Genomic DNA, 20,787 nt, shown 5'->3' on the forward strand with positions numbered 1-20,787 from the left:
CACGGAATCTCTCCTAATTTCTCTAACAGACAACATCTTAATGGGCATAGACAAAGGCCAATCCTTTCTACTGGCTCTACTTGACATATCAGCAGCGTTTGACACAGTGAACCATTCAATCCTCATCAACCGACTTTCGGAAATCGGCATCTCTTGCACTGCCCTCAACTGGTTTAAATCCTTCCTCAAGAATAGGATCTACAAGGTCAGAATAAATAACAAAAAATCCCACCCCGTATCCTCTAATCACGGAATTCCTCAGGGTTCGTCCATCTCCCCAACACTGTTTAATTTTTATCTGCTACCTCTCTGCCAGCTTCTAGAAAGTCTTAACCTGACACACTTCATTTACGCTGATGACGTGCAGATCTTGATCCCCATCTCAGATCCTATATCCAACACCCTAATTTTCTGGAACTGCTGCCTTCGCTCCATAAATCTCCTCCTCTTGAGCCTCAACCTTGTCCTCAACACTTCCAAAACAGAACTCCTCGTCATCTCTCCCAATGACTGCAACCCTCTCGTCAGCAACTCCAACATATCATCAGTGAACCAGGTGAGAGACCTCAGAGCTATTCTAGACTCCAGAATGAACTTCAAAAAGTTCATAAATTACACCACAAAAGAATGCTTCTATAAGCTACACATCCTAAAACAGCTCAGACCCCTCCTACACCATCACGACTACCGCTCAGTCCTGCAGGCCATACTGTTTTCAAAAATTGATTACTGTAACACGTTACTCCTCGGCCTTCCTGCCTCCGCCACAAAACCACTACAGATGCTCCAAAATGCCGCAGCTAGGATCCTAACCAACTCAAGGCGTAGAGACCATATCACACCTATCCTCAGAAATCTACACTGGCTCCCCATCAACTTTAGAATCCTGTTTAAGACCTTGACCATTATCCACAAAACCATCTACCATCAATCCACACTCCAACTCAACATCCCACTCAACCTCCATACCTCTAAGAGACCTATCAGAACAGCATATAAAGGATCTCTCCAGGTCCCACCCACTAAATCCACAGCTCACCCCTCCATTCGGAAACGTGCTCTGTCCACCGCAGGACTCTCTCAATGGAACTCTTTACCACCAGAGCTCCGCCAGGAACAATGCCCTTTCATCTTCAGAAAAAACTGAAAACCTGGCATTTCATACAAGCCTTCCCTTGATTGGTCATTTCACAGTAATGGACCGGACACAATTTTCCTCTCTTATTCTGTGGTCTTTCTCCTCCCCTCCTTCCTGACCCCCCCCCCCCCCCCCCACCCAATCCCTTCTCCTTTCTCCTTTATTTTGCCGCCTCGGACTGATGCCACCTAACCTGAAAAACTGTCTACAGATGCCACCTAACCTGAATAACTGTTTTGCCTGAGAACTACTCTGACTGAGTACCTACTAGGTCTTTCGCATAGTTACTAGTATACATTGTTTTTACCTAATCTACTTTACTTTATAGTAGTGTTATGTTAAGCTAACTCTTTCTCTCTCTTAGTTGTCCCGAATGCATCAACTTGTTTTTGTAACTTTCTTATTTATACTATATTACTGGTTACCCTTGTTTTGCTGTAAACCGGTAAGATAAGATATTTATCTTGAGTATCAGTATATTAAAATATTTTAAATAAATAAAATAAATAAAATGATAAAGGGGGTGGAACAGCTCCCCTATGAGGAAAGACTATAGAGACGGCTGAGGGGGGATATGATAGAGGTGTTCAAAATCATGAGAGGTCTAGAATGGGTTAATGTGAATCAGTTATTTACTCTTTTAGATAATAAGTTCTTGGAGGAGAAGTCCATTACCTGCTATTAATTAAGTTGACTTAGAAAATAGCTACTGCTATTACTAGCAAGTGCAACAGTAGCATGGAATAGACTTAGTTTTTGGGTACATGCCAGGTTCTTATGGCCTGAATTGGCCACTGTTGGAAACAGGATGCAGGGCTTGATGGACCCTTGGTCCTACCAGTATGGCATGTTCTTATGTTCTAATAGTGCACGTCACCCTGGGAGCCGCACGTAACTATTTATATCAGGACACAGATTCTTGAAGTTCCTGCATCTCAGAGGTCATTGATTCCGAAAACTGATTTCTACACATCAGCAAAATCTGAAGATTTTCCAGAGCTAATTGAGTAATGGTATCCTCCAGGCAACCCTCCTCTTTTAAGCCTACCCCAGAAGCATACACATATGAACCTTCCTTCCCCACCCTCTCCCCACCCCCTGGCTTCCCATGCACCCACAGTATTGGACAATAGAAATCAGTCACTCCAGCACAAAGCAATTACTAATTCATATTCAGGCCAGTGCAATACAGTGCGCTCAGACACGCATTTTGGACGTGCATCTAAAACCCCTTATGCAATAAGGAGAGTAGAACATCCAAAACGCGATCCTCACCAGCACATAGCTAATAGTGATCATCACATGTAAATTCATGTTGATGCTGCTATTAGGTATTACCCCTGATGAAAAAAAAAAAGTGTGCGCCTGACACTCACATTTTTACTCTCGAAATTAACTCCTGAGCAGGGGCTCCTCGAAATTAACCCCTTGAGCAGGGGTTAATTCTTGAGGAGCCCCTAAAAGTTAACAAAAAAAAGCAGAAAATACCGCTTTTCTGTTCCTTTGACTTAATATCCTCACGATATTAAGTCAGAGGAACTGATAAAAGGAATAAGGGGAAAAAATGTAAAAAAAAAAAGTTCACCTGTGTTCAAATTAGGAAAATGGATACTCAATTAACGAGTGTCCATTTTCCTAACCCGTGGTTAGGAAAATGACTTCTCCTAAAATTTAGTGTCCATTTTCCTTACCCACACTGACAGCCACCTCTCCTGGGTGCCCACTGCCGAAGAGGCACTAGAAGCGCACAATTTCCCCTAGCACCTCCTTTTTACTGCGACAGCCCATTTAAATATTACATTAGGTGCCCTGGAAAGGTGGATCGGAGAGCAGGCACTCAATCATGAACACCCGTTTTCTGTGGACCGATATTGTATCGACCTGACTCTAAGGAAGAACACATAAAACAATGACACTGGACTCTCAGAGAAAACGAGAAAGATTTTATAGAATAATGAGAGGAGCAACCAGAAGTGGATGGAGGATTGCAAAGCAGGTGAAGGAATAAGAATGATGAACAGATGTGAAAGATTGAATGAAAGCAAGTTTGATTTGGCATGATGTTTTATTAAGCCAGGCTGAGCAGTGACTCTAGAAATAACATTGATAAGTCAAAAAAATGGGTTTTCATGATAGATGGCTCTAGACTGTGTATGAGAAGCTGAATCAGTTCTCTGTTCTTTATTTTTCCTCTTGGATGCTGGGATTTATAGTCCTATTACAAGGAAAGGTTCCACTTAAGGATGAAGTGGGAATTCTGTCATTGTCTAGAGTGAGTGAAGAGAGATAGATCCAAAATAATGTCAGGCTTATTGTGAAACTTCATACCTACTCATATTGCTTACACAGGGAGAATAAGATTTCATTATACATGCAGTGTACTATAGAGATAAAGTGAACACGGATAAAATTATATACTTGAGCTCCACCTAGTGACCAATTATAACAAATATTTCCTGGGAGTTTTGCCTGTAGACTCTGGCATTTTGCTTAAATTGATGGAGTTCCAGAGCCACATGGGACATCTCTGGGCCATGGGCTCAAGAGAGGCATCCAAATCTGACTCAGCCACACAGGCAAGAGGAAATGCGGTATTGGCTAGTAGAAGGCAGAGAATCAATCCATGAAGGCTGGAATATGACACAGGCATCACATAGGCCCATGCAGACCAGAGTAATGGTGGTAGTTAAATTGGTCTACAAGGGCTGGAAGACGTGGCGGTGGTGATGACTATATCAGCTGGGGCAGCAGTTTCACATGTGGGAGGAGGAAGGGAGAAAGTACTGGAGTCAGGGAAAAGAACAGCGCTGGGGTAAGGGAAAGCACTGGGTCAGAAAGGAGGGAAAGGGGAGAATCCTAGGATCAGGAAAGGAAGAGTCCTGGAGTCATCCCTGGGGGGGGGGGGGTGGGGGGGGAGGGGCAATTAAGAGAGAGAGAATGGATGTGAGAGAAAGAGAGCGCGCGCATGCATGTGTACGTGGTATCTCATCTTCCCCAGATACTAAGTAAGAAAATAGATATTCACCTCTCCCAATCTCCCAAGCCACTCCAATCCAAGGGTGACCAGGTATACTAACAATGCATGCCAAGGCTAAAGACATAACATTCCTCTCTAAGTAATATAGTCCTTCAGACATTTGGGATGTCATAATGCAGTCAGCTGGAAACACAATGACAAGTAGCAGTGGCAGCAACATCTAGTTAGTGCAGTATAAAGCAACTTCTCCAAATAATACGCTAACATGGACACTGAAATTTTCAAGTTTGGTGCATAGAATAGCCGGACTTATTAAAAACAAAACAAAACAAAAAAACCATTGGCATGTATAAACCTTGCACAGCGCTTTTTCCACACCTCCCTGCATTTCATATATGCAAGGTCTAAACATCAGGGAATACATAGTACGAGCCACACTTCTTTCTACAGCACAAAAACATGTTCTAGCATCCAGCCACTATACCGCATGCGTGATTGTGTAATACTGCACTTATCGCACCAAACAGGCAGGCAGTGGCAACATCCAGTTACAGGTTGTACTCCAAATCGAAAACAGTTTTCAGACCGTACCACAAAGAAGGTTGTGTACTTGCAGCAAATTCCATGCCCGCAGTTATATGTGGAATGAACTAGATCTGTTCAAGTGACACAGAATATCACAGCTGCATCAACACTGCTAAAATGACTGTCTTGAAAAGAAATATCAATTTTCTCCGTTAAAATGGATGATCCTAAGAGGTGCAATGGATCAGAGATCCTAAGCAGACAGGAACAATACTGGATTTACACATTGAATACAGTTTCTCCATAGGAACGCACCATGGAGCTTATAGTGCATTTATTTTTGGTTCTTTTTATCACTCACATTTTATTTAATTTATTTATTTATTTTTTATATACCGATGTTCTTGTAAGAACTACAAATCACTCCGGTTTACATACAACATTGAAATGCCAAAAAGAGTAGGGGCTTTACATAGAACAATTGAACAAAATACCAATTAAACATAGTAATATTATAATATAGTGTAAATACAGTATAAATACAAGAAACGTATGAACTCAAAATCATAGTGCAGTTGAAAAAAATCATAATAGTAAAACTCAGTGAGGTATCCCATAATTTGGGTTTATCATCGTGACTAAGTAGCCTAAGTGTCTGGGAAGGCTTGGCGGAAAAGCCAGGTTTTTAGCTTTTTCTTGAACTCCTGATGACATGGTTCTAGTCTTAGATCTGGGGGGAGCGCATTCCATTGTTGGGGGCCTCCTGAAGATAGTGCTCGTTTGCTCAGTGATGATTTTACCTGTGGGGCTTGCAGTGTGCCTTTGTATGCGCTTCTAATTGGTCTGGAAGATGTATGAGGTTGTAGTTGACTGCTTAACATGATCGGAGCAAGATTGTATGTTGCTTTGTGAACGATTGTGAGCACTTTATAGCGGATCCTGGGATTAATAGGAAGCCAGTGTAGGTTACGAAGGATTGGAGTGATATGATCTCGTTTGTTAGAGTTTGTGAGTATTCTAGCGGCGGCGTTCTGTACCATTTGTAATGGTTTGATGGTATTTGTGGGAAGACCGAGAAGGAGGGAGTTGCAATAATCGAGCTTAGAAAGTATGATGGATTGGAGTACTAGCCGGAAGTCAGTGAAGTGAAGGAGGGGTTTTAGCTTTCTGAGGACTTGCAGTTTGTAAAAGCAGTCCTTTGTGGTAGTGTTTATAAACATTTTTAGGTTTAGATGGTTGTCTAGCCAAGCTCCAAGATCCCTGATGTCAGGTGAGAACATGCTATTTGAGTTTGGTTGAGAGGAGCTTGATGAGATGGTGAGGGGGTCATGGGAGATAATGAGCATTTCGGTTTTGTTGGCATTCAATACTAAGTTGAGGCTTGAGAGTAAGTCTTTAATTGGTTGGAGACAGTCATTCCAGTAGCTGATCGTTTTTTGAAGGGATTCTGTAATCGGGAGAAGGATTTGAATGTCATCTGCATAGAGGTAATGGGTAAGCTTGAGGTTTGAGAGTAGGTGGCAGAGAGGGAGGAGGTAGATATTGAAGAGGGTGGGTGAAAGTGAAGATCCTTGAGGGACTCCTTGATCTGAAAGGACTGGAAGAGATTCCTTGTTGTTTATCCTGACTTTATAGAATCTGTTGCTTAAGAAGGACTGAAACCATCTGAGAGCTGAACCTTTGATACCTATGTTGGCTAGTTGGTCTATAAGTATGGTGTGTTTTACCATGTCAAAAGCAGCAGACAGATCTAGGAGAACAAGAAGGTAGGATTGTTTTTTCTCCAGGTTGACGAGGATATGTGCTAAAAGCAAATTTGTTAAACTTTTTTTTTTTCTGTACGTCTATTGGCTGTTCCTTCTCTCACCTAAAATGGTGATGGCTTCTCAGTCGCTCACGGAGAAGAGGTCATGCTCATCTTTGGGACTCCTACTCGCTTGCTGTTCATACAAACTAGTAAGCATTAATCACTGATTTTGCTTGTAATAGCATTGTTCTACACTTTGCTTATAAATTACAGTCCAGTGCCTGCTTTGGATCAACTTTTTTTTTTTTGGAATCTGTTATTCTTATTATGCACAGTTTGTTATGTATTTCATCAAAAGTCAGGCTTTCAGTTGTTGCCCATTTCTGCAGCTTTAAGATCATGGAATGTTGCTTTTATTTTGTATATTAGGATGTTTCCTTTCATCATGTGACACTAACTTCACCATGACCATGAATCATTCGCTGATTTTTTTTGTCATGGATTTTTTTTGTCATCTTTGTGCCCCGATGCAGATACTGACTTTTCAAAATTTTGAGTCAGTGTCAGGCATGGGAACAACATTTTTATTTAAACTAATGATGAAAGAGATATTCACTAAAAGATAAGTGATGGTTTTATTTTCATTTAAAAAAAAAAAAAAGTATAAAAATGACCAATGATTATACCTACTGATGCATATGATAAGACATATGTGCCGTCAGAGTCCTTATACTATGAAGGTCATCATATGATTTATTCCATTTCAGCAAGATATTGAGTGTTATTGTTTTGTATTTGTGGTGACCTTCTGGTTAACTACTAGTGGCCCTAGCTCCCATTACCCTAAGGATTGTAACAGTTTAGAGGGAGACATCATTCCTTTACAGCACCTCCCCAAGAAGTTTGCCTGTGATTGGTGGTCTCTTAGTCGATGAGGGGGACTCAGCCCAAGTTAGAGTGTGACAGTATAGATGTGCTTTTGAAGAAGGTGTTGTTTTCAGTGTGTTCTCCAAGCTAGGCCCCCATTTTAGCACAGAGAGGAAGAGAAATTGCCCTGTCTGGAGGGAAGAGAGAGAGGTGAAAGGATTCTTGTCTTTTTCCTGAAGTTGTATATCTTTGACCCGAGCCTTCTGGCAGGCTGAAGCCCCTGTTCAGGTGGTCAGGAGGGAGCTGCTACCTCTTTGCCCAGTTAAAGAGGATGTTACAGTGAAGTATTTTGATTACAGATTGAGTTTTTCCCACCAAGAGGGAAGGAAGTATTTTCTAATCACCCTTCCTTACCCTGAGCTGGAAGGATTGCTTTCAGTCAGGCCGATACAGTACAGTGCACTCCAATGGAGCGCAGTTAGCCTGCTCTGGGACGTGCGTTTTCCCTTACCCCTTATTCAGTAAGGGGAGGAAAACGCGCGTCGAACCCGCAGCACCTAATAGCGCCCTTAACATGCAAATGTTGAGGGCGCTATTAGGTATGCGCACATGCAAATGCATGTTGATGGCCCTATTAGGTATGCGCACGGGATACAGAAAGTAAAATGTGCAGCCAAGCCGCACATTTTACTTTCAGAAATTAGCGCCGACCCAATTTCTTCCGGCGCCGGGAAAGTGCACAGAAAAGCAGTAAAAAGTAAACTGCTTTTCTGTGCACCCTCCGACTTAATATCATAGCGATATTAAGTCGGAGGTCCCAAAAAGTAAAAAAAGTAAAAAAAAAAAAAAAAAAAAAATTTTGAATTCGGCCCGCGGCTGTCGGGCCGAATTCAAAATTTTGCCAGCGTCCGGTTTCCGAGCCCGTGGCTGTCAGCAGGCTTGAGAACCGACGCCGGCAAATTGAGCATCAGCTGTCAAAACCGCTGACAGCCGCCACTCCTGTCAAAAAGGAGGCGCTAGGGATGCGCTAGTGTCCCTAGCGCCTCCTTTACCCTGTTTTTACCACGTCACCTAATTTAAATAGAGAATCGCGCGCACCGGCGAAGGGCCGGTGCATGCGCCGGGAGAGCGGGCGTTTGTCCGCTCTCCCGCGGACTTTACTGTATCGGCCCGAGTATTAGGCCTGTCCTCCAGGAACATTTGTACTGTATATGTATGTGTTGTCTTGATGCATAGTTTATTTCATGTAATTGTTCTATGTTTTAAAATGTGATCCACCTAGTATGAATCTTTTATTCTAGAAGGAATATAAATATTTTAAATAAATAAGAAGTTATTTTCTTTTGCATAACCTTCGCTACGTCCAGAAAGATTTGTACTCTGATTTTAAAAAAAAAAATACTTCACTAAATTAAAAAAAAAAAGCCACAGTCTTAAAACCCAATCCCTATCGGGCTCCAGGACAAAGGGCCAATGTAATAAGCTGTGCTGAGCCTGCCATAGGCTTTTACTCAGGTTTTAGCATGGGTTGTTTTGGCACTAAACTAACCCAGATATGTTATTGTGTTTTAGCACCAAATAAGACATGCTAAACCTTCATAGTATGATTACCACGGGTGTATGCAAATCCCATGTAAATGAAGGCTTTACCTATTACAGGTCAATGCAGGGAGCCACATTAGCAGGGATACATTTTAGCACATGTTTTTTAACAAGGGAAATAGAACGCATAGGCCAGGACAGGAGTAAATGTGAAGTCACATTTCTGGTGGCTATTTTAGTCTATTGTGTGCCCCTGTGGTGCTATGTACAGATGCTTTTCTGTGGATTACGTATGGGGTTTTTTGATGGTTTGGTACATTTTTTGAGTGAGCCAAAGGATTAGAGTAGTAGCAGATGCTGAAGAACAAGAAGAGAGAGAAAGAAGAAGATGTTTCTCAGCGTTAGAAAGAAGGGTCTATGAGAAGTAGGTGGTCCTGGCTCAGGCCGTTCACAGAAGGGCATGCAGGCAATGGATATTTCACTTGAGGATAAATCTGCTGAGGCTACCAGAGACAGATGTGGTCTGGGTGTATAGACTGAGCTCCAGGGCAATTCTCTCTCTCTCTGAAGAAATCAGAGATTATATTGATCCTCTAACAAATCGAGAAAATGCCATTCCAGGCTTTTTCAAGCTTCTTGATATCTTGCATTTTCATGCCATTGGCTCTTTCCAAAATATAGTGCCTGTAGTGGCTGGCAAGGACCCTGAAAGCAACGACAAAACGGATCAGGAAATACATCAAGTAACCACAGCAGCTTACAAAGTGGCAGGAGATGAAGCGCGCTTTCTCTGATATAGCTGGCATGCTGAATGTAATGGTTGCAATCAATTACATCCATGTCTCTCTCCTCCCCTGCCCCCTTGCACACAGATGGGAGAGAAATGACAAAGCATAACAGGGAGCATTTCCACTCCCTGAATATACAAGTTGTGTGCAATGGGCACATGAAGATCTGCAGTGTTGTCTTCAGGTTTTCTGGAAGCAGCCACGATTCCTTCATCTTTGCTTGGTCAGCACTGGCTCAAAATTTCACAGAAGGGAAATTTCGGCTAAGGCTAGTTGCTTGGTGAGTTTGAAATAGAAGTCAAACCAAAGCATAAGCTAAAATGTTAATATAAGCTCTCTGGAATGAGTATTGACAGTAGAACAGTACACACTTTCTGGTGCATGGGGCCAAACATGCTATACAGTCCCGTTATACAATCAAACTGTTATCGGTCTGGAGTCGGTACATGTAAGCTCTCTGGGATGGGTACCGAATATAGAGAGTATACATTTTCTGGTGCCAAAAGCACATACTATTCTGCTACAGATATAAGCTCTCTATGGTGGGTACCAAAAGCGTTAACTAAAAAGTTAAAATGTAAGAGCCTGATATTCAGCGCTAATTAGCCGGATAAAGAGCGACTTATTATATTCAGTCCGATATTCAGAGGCCACTAAGTAGTGGCCTCTGAATATCGGGCTACTTTCAGCAGTTGCCACTTAGCCAGATAAGCTATTTATCCAGCTAATTAGTTAGCTGTATATCTAGTGAGCAGGTTGTGGGCGGCTCAGGGTGCCAAGACTTATCCACCTAACTGCAGGGATCAAAAACAGTAGACAAAGAGCATACCATGGGACAACATCTGTTATAGCCATGCACACTTCAGCTCACCTACACTGTGTGCAGTTGCAGTGTAGCCCTCAGCCACATAGCCAACGCCTGCTCGTGCTGATGGAGGGATTAGAGAAGGGCTTCAATGGTCAGTTGTATGCTTCCTCTTAATTTGTTTTGAAACCCAGATCAGGGTGCTTGTGGTAGGAAAAAAAGTGCATAACAGCCCTTCTGTACCTTAGCCTCGCCAGGAGTTTGCCATGCTGCATATGGGCTAGGACCACTCGTACATTTGTGATGTGGATTTTTTTCTCTGTCTTTCTTTCTTGAGAAGAGTTGGCCACTGGAGCAGGGGAGAGAGAAAAGATAAAGAAAGAGATGGCAAAGGGAGGAGGAGAGAGGTGGCAAAGGGGAGAGAGGAGAAAAGTAGTAAAGTGGAGAATAGGGGAGGAAGCGAGGAGGAAGAGAGGAGAGGGCAATAGAGGAGACACAGGGGAGGGTCAGGAGGACACACTGGTGGAGACAGAGAAGGCACAAAAGAAGGGAGAGAGTGAGAAAGTCAGAAGGACACATGGAAGAAAAGTTATGATTTCCAAGTAGCCATGCTGATATTGCATGAAGTTTGATTACATGACAGGACCAACTGCCTGATTCCATGGATGTGAAGTGTAATCCCCCTCTGATGGATGCTTCTGCAGCGTCAGTAGTCAGTGACATGATTATCTTTTCCCACAGGATGAAATATTTCAATCATGAGAGGAAGGAGGAAAGTGTACAGCTTTATTCTGAGCTCCTTTGCAACTCTAACGGGGAATTTTATGGCACCCAAGAGGAACAGGAAAGTGGTTTCTTTATGAATCAGCTGTCTGCTTATGAGCCAATAGTAGGAGTATAATAACCAGCTGGCTGTTAGCACCCACCCTTTCAATACATGGCCCATCACTCTCAGTAGCTCCATGCTAGTGATACTAACCATTGACATCCAATGAATTCTGTAACACCAGGCAGAAAAGAGATGGGCATGATTTAAATGCAAATATATTAGCTAATGTAACCCTTTCTTAGGGGATTTGATGGTATCCTGAGGGCCCATAAAAGAGTTTATATCTGGGGCTACTTCTTCTGTCATTTCCCCAAATCTCAGTGTCCCAAGGAGTGGGTTCTTTGTTGGTGGAGGAAGGAGAACCTGCTTGGCCCAGGCAGTGAAGTGAAACCTCTCCGGCAGTGTGCTACTGTCCCCTTTACTGGTGTTAGTGCTGATGAAACAGGCAGGACATAGTGTTACTTGGATTGTTCAAAATGAATAAAAGTCCAATCAACTTAATAATTATTTCCAGAGTATATCTATCTATGTTCCAGCTGTATAGTGACAAGGTAGCCTATCCCATGGTCCTCTGTGTGTGTGTGTGTGTGTGTGTGTCCCAGGTACTACTATTTGGGAGGTTTATTACCCCTTCCTGCATCTGAATAGGTAAGTGTCCTAGCCTGGTATGGAAATATTAATGGGAGGATCCCTTAAGCCCAAAAATGCATACCTAACGTCTGACAGTCTGGATGCCCCCAGCCTGTGTCCTGTGTTCCCCAGGTTAGAGATCTGTTTGTGGGTCTCTCAAATGATACTGCTTCTTCTCTTTGACTCCTCTGACTGTGGTCTCTCTTAAGGCAAGGTCTGATGAACCTGGCTGTTGCTAGCAGCTCCAAACATTTGGAGGGGAGGTACAAAAAACCCTCCTCACAACCAAAAGGGAAGGGAAAAAAAATAAATAAAAGCTCTTTCACAGTCCCAGCTCTTCCACTGATGGTGAAAGCAGTCACTGCAACCCCTTCACTATGATGGAAAGAGGCTCTCAGATATTCTGATCTCTGGCCTCCAGATACAGGGCATCACCTTCACCAGGGATAAACCAGGGTCTCACCTTCAGATAAAAATCCAGACTATCCAAAGTCTGACAAACTCTCTTCTTCAAACCCCGAGGAAGATCCTCATAGGCAGGAAGTGCAATGTAAAGAAACTCCTCTTCACAAAAAAATTGCCAAAACCCCAAGTTAGGTGGGTGGGCCCCAACTCAGACAGGGACAACCAATACCAGCTCCTCACACTCTGGAAGGCAGGGATCAATCCATCTCAGACAAACCTTAGGGGGAGGTGCTAATGGGATAGAATCTCCCTCGCTTTTATCACTCTACGGATAAAGATCTAAGGCCACCTGGTGAAGCCCTGGCTAGCTCTACACTAAAGTGCTACAGTTTAAAGGATAATGATTTTTATGATCCAAAAAGGTAAATTAAACACTAGGGATGTGCATTAAAATAAGGAATCCAAACCAAATCAGATGGATTCATTTCGGTTCATGAAAAACAATATGAATGGCCAATACCCCCAAAATTAACAAAAATGTGTGTTTGCATTTCATTTTGTTTCCTATTAAAGTCTATGGGGCAAACAAAACGGCAGGTTTTTTTTCTTCTTCGCAAGGTAGCTTGCCTCTAACCCTTTTCATCTCTTTTTCCACATACAATTCCCTCCTTAAATTGCCTTTGTTTCCTCCTCCCCGCTTTTACTCTCTGCCTAGACTATAGCTGACTACTTCCATGACAAAGTTTACAAAATTAATCTCGAGTTCTCAATCAGGTCAACTCTACCCCCTCTCACCTACTTAATTCCTGGAAGATGTGGAAGGCCTGATTACTACTTTTCAGTTTGTCAAATACTTGGACTGGATGGTATATACTCCAGGGTTCTGAAAGAACTAAAAAATGAAATTTCAGACCTATTAGTAAAAATGTGTAACCTATCATTAAAATCATCCAATGTACCTGAAGATTGGAAGATGGCCAATCCCTGTATTTAAAAAGGGATCCAGAGGTGATCCGGGAAACTTTAGACTGGTGAGCCTGATTTCAGTGCTGGGAAAAATTATGGAAACTGTTATAAAGAATAAAATCACAAAATATTTAGATAGACATGGTTTAATGGGACACAGCCAGCAAGGATTTACCCAAGGGAAGTCTTGCCTCACAAATCTCCTACATTTTTTTGAAGGAGTGAATAAACATGCTGACAAAAGTGAACCGGTAGATGTATTTGGATTTTCAGAAGGCATTCGACAAAGTCTTGCATGAGAGGCTTCCAAGAAAACCAAAAAGTCATGGGATAGAGGTGATGTCCTTTTGTGGATTGCAAGTTCGGTAAAGATAGGAAACAGAGAGTAGGATTAAATGGTCATTTTTCACAGTGGAAAAAGGTAAATAGTGGAGTGCCTCAGGGATCTGTACTTGGACCGGTGCTTTTTAATATATTTATAAATGATCTGGAAAGGGGTACGATGAGTGAGGTGATCAAATTTGCAGATGACAAAATTATGCAGAGTAGTTAAATCTCAAGCAGATTGTGATGAATTGCAGGAGGACCTTGCGAGACTGGAAGATTGGGCTTCCAAATAGCATATGAAATTCAACGTGGACAAGTGCAAAGTGATGCATATAGGGAAAAATAACTCTTGCTGTAGTTATACAATGTTAGGTTCTATCTTAAGAGTTACCAACCTGGAAAGAGATCTAGGCATCATAGTGGATAATACATTGAAATCGTCATCTCAGTGTGCTGTGGCAATCAAAAAAGCAAACAGAATGTTAGGAATTATTAAGAAGGGAATGGCAAATAAACTGGAGGACATTATAATGCCTCTGTATCACTCCATGGCGAGACCGCACCTTGAATACTGGGTACAGTTCTGGTCAACGCATCTCAAAAAGGATATAGCTGCACTCAAGAAAGTGCAGAGAAGGGTGTCCAAAATGATAAGGGGCATGGAACGGCTGCTCTATGAGGAAAGACTAAAGAAGTTAGGGCTGTTCAGTTTGGAGAAGAGACAACTAAAGGGGGATGAGATAGAAGTCTACAAAATCATGAAAGGACATGAACAAGTTAATGTAAATCGGTTATTTACTCTCTCAGATAATAGAAGGACCAAGGGGCACTCCATGAAGTTAGCAAGTAGCTCATTTAAAACAAATCAAAGAAAATTCTCTCTCACTCAGCACTTAGTTAAGCTCTGGAATTTATTGCCAGATGATGTGGTTATGGCAGTTAGTGTAACTGGGTTTAAAAAGGTTTTGGATAAGTTCCTAGAGGATAAATTCATAAACTGCTATGATGGTAATTAATAAGCAGTAGTAGCTTTGATCTATCTAATGTTTGGGTACTTGCCAGGTACTTGTGACTTAGATTGGCCACTGTGGGAAACAGGATACTGGGCTTGATAGACCCTTGGTCTGACCCAGTATGGCATATCTTATGTTCTTATCCTTCCCCTGGCCCCTGTCCCTCTCGCCACCTTTTCTGAAATCACAGTGGAAGAAACTGCCCATCTTATCTCCTCCTGCAAACTCACAACTTATTTCTCTGAACCTGTTCCCACCCAGTTTCTTAACTTTAATTCCTCTGCAAACATGCATTCAATCTGTCACAACTTCAGATAATCATTTTCCATTGCTTTCAAACATGCCATGATCACGCCACTCCTCAAAAATCCCTCATTGGACCCTACCAACCTTTTGCCCCATCTCCCTCTTCCCTTTTGCTTTCAAACTACTTGAATGTGCTGTTCACCACCACTGTCTTCTTCCATCTCAGCCCTTACCAAATTCTCCAGTGACATGTTTATGGTTAAAACCGAAAGGCCTTTATTCAATCATTATCTTGTTTTACCTATCTGCTGCTTTTGACACTATAAATCATCACCAACTGCTTGTATTCTATCCTCACTTGGCTTTCAGGTCTCTATCCTATCTCGACTCTTTTCTTACCTCTCCCATCAGACTTTTTTAGGTTGTCTTCTGATATTCTATTGCCACCCTACTATCAACTGGTTCTGTCCTAGGCCCTCTTCTCTTTCTATATTAATTCCCTTTGTGTTCTGATCTCCTTGCATGGCTTTCAATACCATATTTATGCTGATGATTCCTAGATTTACCGCTCTACACCAGAACACCTAGGAATCCAGTCCCTAATTTCAGCCTGCTTATCTGACATTGCTTCCTAGATCTCTCACTGCCAACTTAAACTCAACATAGCCAAGGCAGGGATTCTTATCTTCTCCTCCAAACCCACTGCCCCACTTCCTCTTTTCTTTATTTCGGTGGTTAACACTGTAATCCTCCTAGTCCCCCTACCCCGTAACCTTGGGGACATCTTTGAATCCTCTGTCTCCTTCTCTTCATATATCCAAACAGCTAAAATGAGTTGTTTCTCTCTCTATAACATCACCAAAATCTGACCCTTCCTTTCTGAAGACACTACTTATCCACTCTCTGATCATGTCACTTTCTCCTTACAGGATTCCCAGTTAACCATTTCTCTCTACTGCAATCTATCCAAATGTAGCGCCCCCCCCCCCCCCCCCCCCAAGCAATACAAGAAAACATGCCACCAAGGAAAGAGGTAAATTGCAACAGAAGAACCCTATCTGCACCTGTTTTATAGAACTGAGATATGTCCGCTTAATACTCTAGAATCAGAGTCATGGCAAGAAGGGAGCGAGACCATCAATGTCACGCAGTTTTTAGACCGGCCTATCCTAGGTGGTATCTGCATGGATTAACAGTGACTTCCTCTTTTTTTTTTTTACAAACAAAGTTAGATCAGGCAGCACCCTTTTGAGCTTTGTTGTCTCTGGATGGGAAGAGAGAGGGTAGTTGGATTTTGAGCTCTGAGAGCTGAAGACAGATTGAAAAAAGGTTGAGAAAAGACTGGGACTAGGAGAAGTGAAAAGTGAGGTGGGTTCTAGCTCTGCTGTTTTAGATATATATTTTGTTACTCTGTATAAAAAATCTTGGGTTTTGAGGTGACAGCACACACACTCTGGGGCAGATTTTCAAAGGGGTATGTGTGTACCCCCCCCCCGAAAACCTGCCCCAAGCTCCCCCTGCACGTGCCAAGCCTATGTTGCATAGGCTGCCGGCGCGCGCAAGTCCCTGGGCTTTCGGAGCACTCCTTCCTCAGTTTTTACAATTTTGTTGCCTGTAATAGGAAACTCTGTCCTGTTGCAATCTGTTAAGAGAAAGCATAGCCTGAAAAAAACATGACATGCACTGGCCCTCTGAAAACCCTAGCTTGCCTGACTAAATTCTGCTCCCATTAAGGCAAACTCAGCTTCAGTTGCAGCACTGGAAGTCACAGCCTGCCCAAACAATTCCAGGGACACAGTTACTGCAAACACCCAAGGCAGTTCTAAACCCTTACCTGCCACAGGAAACATTGCTCTCAGATCCAGCCACAGCAGACTGGGATTAAAGAATGTTTCACATAATTTTGTTTTAAAATAATTATCTCAGCCCACAGTTTACCACAGAAGTTGATAGAGTCTGCCTGTATGATGACTCCTGAAGAAGCTCTCAGTACAGGAGTATTATTGAAAGGCACAGATCTCCTGAAAGTCACAGGTAACTCAATTGACTCTAATTGCACAGCTAAAACAACAGCAATTTGTCCAGTCAAGTGTAATTCCTTACCTGGAAAAGTAAAAACCCATTCTTCAATCTAACCCAGAAGATACTAAACACTTCTGCTCTGTCTCTGTCAGCAGAAGTCCTAGTTCAAAAGCAGTTAATTAAGCCAGCAGGAGGAACTGCTCTGTTGTCAGCTGCAGCCAGCCCACCTTTAACGAGAGCAGTTTTAAGACCTAAGACACTAGGACGTACCTTTTTCAGGTCTGCCTTCTCTCCATGTGAACCCAACTCAGAGACCAGCAGTCACCTTGCTATATGGAATCCATGCTAGATTTCTGCTTCCATTCCTTACAGTTCTGTCTCCTGACGAATTCAGTGTCCCTTTCCAACCAGTGAGCTGTGTAAAACTGCACTGTCTTCCATACATCCTGCTTTGTCTCCCAGGCTTGAGAAAACGGAAGACCCAGTTGAAGCCTTGTCTCAGGCAGTGGTGCCTCAACTCTAGAAAGAGTCCATTCTAGCTAAACCAGCCAGCTGAGGCCAGAAAGACTCAAGCCCAATTACTTGGCCACAGATAAATCCTGTGTCAGTGGTTCAACACTCCAGTCCTGAGATCCCACACCCAGTCACTATCCACCACTCTCAGCACCCAAAAGGAGTCGCTGTTCACCACTCCCAGCCTCCAGAGGGAGGTGTTGTTCCAGCTGTCAAGGCCATAGATGAGACATTGTTTTTGACATACAGCCTCAAGGAAACCCTGATGCATGTAGTCCCGCCTTCAAAGGATCCTGAGCCAGTAGTTTCACTAACATGCCCTGAATCAGAGGCCCAGCCATCTAGATGCCCTGAACCAGGGTTCCAATTACCCTATATGCCTAGGAGATGGCACCTTTCCAGATACAGTGCATCCAGAATAGTGTGCCTTTTCAGACTTCCAGCTTTTCAGCCAAGCCTTGCCTTGTCTACCAGCTATAGCCACCATGGAAAATGGGACCCAGGAGGAGGGGGGTCTTAAAGGGGGTATTATTATGACTTTGTCTGCTGTGCAGCCTCATCATACCCTAATTCTGACTACTATGACACCTCCCTACCTGAAGAGGCCTCCAATGAGCTCTGCTCAGAGCTATCAGAGCCATCTTCTCAATGGCCTCCTGACTCAGCCTTTCTTGAAACCTATGCTTCATCAGGAGTTCACAATGAGCTTGGCCTTCAGCCTTGCCAAGCTCCTCCTCACTGCTTGCACCACATCCAAGCTCCTGCCCTATGTAACCCAGCCCTGCCATTGTAGCCTTTCCTCTTTGACCTAACTGCTGTTCTTTGTGGCCTTTATGCCTTCTTCCTCCTTGCCTTGTGGTCCTCTGATCTTCTGCTATCTTGCACCCTTCCCTATAGCCTCCAGGCCTGCTCTCACTTCTACCTCATTGCCTTGCCCTTTAGGCCTGACCTTACCTTGCTTCTTGCTCTGTGGCATCTCCAGGCTTCTCCTTGTTTAGTGGCCTCCGGGCCTTATGCCTAGTGGTTTTCGGGATTTCTATAAATTGCTGCCTTCAGGCTTTTGTGTTCTTTGCACTGTGTTGTCTTGTCTAGTCTTGTCCTGCTCAGTCCTAGTTTTAGTATCCTTTCCCTTTTGTGCCTATGTATTGTCTTGCCCCAGCCCGTACCTAGTTCTAATTTCTGCCCAGTTCCATCTTGTCTGTATCTCTGTTCAGTCTCAGCTCCAACTCTGTGTCCTGTCTCTGTACCCATTGCTCAGGCTCAGCCTTGCTCCTGGCTACCCAGCCTAACCAAGCCTTGCTCCAATCTTTTCAGGTCTTGCTCCATCCTACCCAGTATGTTCAGGCCTTCTTCAGCCTGCCTAGCCTTGCTCCCGCCTGCATAGACTCACCATGATGTACTGCCACAGGAAAGACCACCTGGTGCCCAGAAACAAAGGGCTCAACCTACAGGGGAGGGGGATGGCTAGTCGGAAGATGAGCCCTAGTCATGCCCAGCATCCAGCCTTGCAGTCCTGTATAGCTCCTGGGGTGATGTACCCCGAGCAGAGAAACCTTGACATATTTACTGCTTTGCACTATGAAATGCTTATGAACAGGCAAGAATCTGAGAAAGGTAGTTAGTGCCAACAGTTCCAAGGTGGGAAAGTAAGCAATTAAGTGATACCAAAGTCTGAGAGAGAGGGAGGATTTAAGGGAGGATTCACAGATGTGCTTGGAACTGATAAGAAAACCCAAAGGAAAAGAGTTTTTGGTATTTTAAAAGTGAGAAAAGCCAGAGGGAAGAGAGATTACTTCCTGGATGTGATCTGTATTGCACACTGATCCCTTGGAAATGTAAGTTTTGCTAACCTTCTAAAATGCTTATTAGAAGTTTGTTGTTTAATAACTTCCATATAGTGCATAAACTTGCAATATATTTAAAATAACATGGGAGAATACAGTATTGTGTGGGACTGAAATGCATTTGAAGAACAATATATACGTTTTTAAATTCATGGAAGTGCACAAAAATGTTATAGAAATATTGTATAAAATTAAATAAAGATATACCATCCTATATTTTGGGAAGTGTTTCTGCCAATTATAATTAGAAAAATGTCTACCTTTATGAATCTACCTAGAGGTAAAATGTACTACGAATCTATGAATTAGCTTTTCATCCCTTTAAGATACATAAAATATTCTAGAGAATTTCTTTTTGGATTTTTTCATGTTCCATTGAGAGGAACACAAATTTGTTTATCACTTTATTCATATTTGATATATATATCTATCTATACAAGTGTAAAAATGAGTACTCCCACAAGTCTTACAACCACGTTTTAATTGCCAAAATTGTTTCTTATAACTTATCTTTAAAAGTGAACTAATTAAACTTTAATTACAGTAAAACCAAAAGTGGTAACTATCCATAACACTTAAAAATGTTTGGGGAGAAGTAAAACAATGGGGTATATTTTTTAGTATGTGTGTGTCTAAGATAATAAGCAAGCAAGAGAGAGTTAATTCTAATGTTTGTCTTTCCTTCCTACCCACCCCTAGCTCATCCTTTGCTTTATAGGCAAAAAACACTCATTTAAAAATCAATCAATCAGGCTCTTATTTAAATCACACTATTACACCAGCCTTTATTGAGAGTTCAATCATCCCCTTGTAGATCACTACCAGATTGATAGTGAATAAACCAATACATTTAAAAGACTCTAATTGTATGCATTCTTACTCTTGTAGCAACCTAAACTTAACTAGGAACTCAACAAATTTAAAAAGGAGCAGTCCAGCAGCAAGAGGGGGGCCTTCCAGTCTTTTGCACAGAATGTCAAGTGTATGAGTTTTTACATGCTGGTGAGAGGTTGTATGTCTGCACCCAGTACAAAGAGTTCTTGGCTCCTAGAGAACGAGTTTGAACTCTGGAGGCTAGAGTGGCAGACCTGAAGGAGCTGAGGCAGGCAGGGAGGTATATAGATGAGACCTTCAGGGACATAGTAGCCAAGTCCCAACTCCAGTCTAGCAGCCCTGGTGCTGCCTTGGATTAGGAAGGTCTTCCTGGTGTTCCAGGAAGTGATTCTGTAGCAAGGATATGCTCTTCAGGTGATGCACTGTCCTCTTGCACCAAGAATGAGTCTCTTAGGGATACTTCCCAGGAGGGAAGATTTAGGTCAGCCGTCATAGTTGGTGATTAATTTATGAGAAATGTAGCTAGCTGGTGGACGTGAGGACTGCCTGACAACTTGCCTACCTAGTGTGCAGATAGTGGACCTCTCGTGTCACCTCGAATTTAGACACTGTTAGGGAGGAGGCAGCTGTCATAGTACATGTAGCACCAATTACATAGAAAAAATGTGGGAGAGAGGTTCTGGAAGCCAAATTTAGGCTTTTAGGTAGGAAGCTGAAATTCAGAGCCTCCAGGGAAGCAGTCTCTGAAATGCCCCCTGTTCCACGTACA

At 42.7% G+C, this 20,787-nt stretch overlaps 1 long non-coding RNA gene across 1 annotated transcript in view; it reads right to left on the bottom strand.

Annotated features, from left to right (window-relative positions):
- The window catches only part of LOC115088221, a 46,681-nt gene extending 29,637 nt beyond the window's left edge, over nt 1-17,044 (bottom strand). The window contains exon 1 of the long non-coding RNA XR_003855724.1: nt 16,909-17,044. This is a non-coding gene — a long non-coding RNA (uncharacterized LOC115088221). The remainder of the gene's footprint in view (nt 1-16,908) is intronic.
- Nucleotides 17,045-20,787: the final 3,743 nt, after the last annotated feature.

The sequence above is a fragment of the Rhinatrema bivittatum genome, chromosome 3, assembly GCF_901001135.1.
Source record: "Rhinatrema bivittatum chromosome 3, aRhiBiv1.1, whole genome shotgun sequence".
NCBI lineage: Eukaryota > Metazoa > Chordata > Amphibia > Gymnophiona > Rhinatrematidae > Rhinatrema > Rhinatrema bivittatum.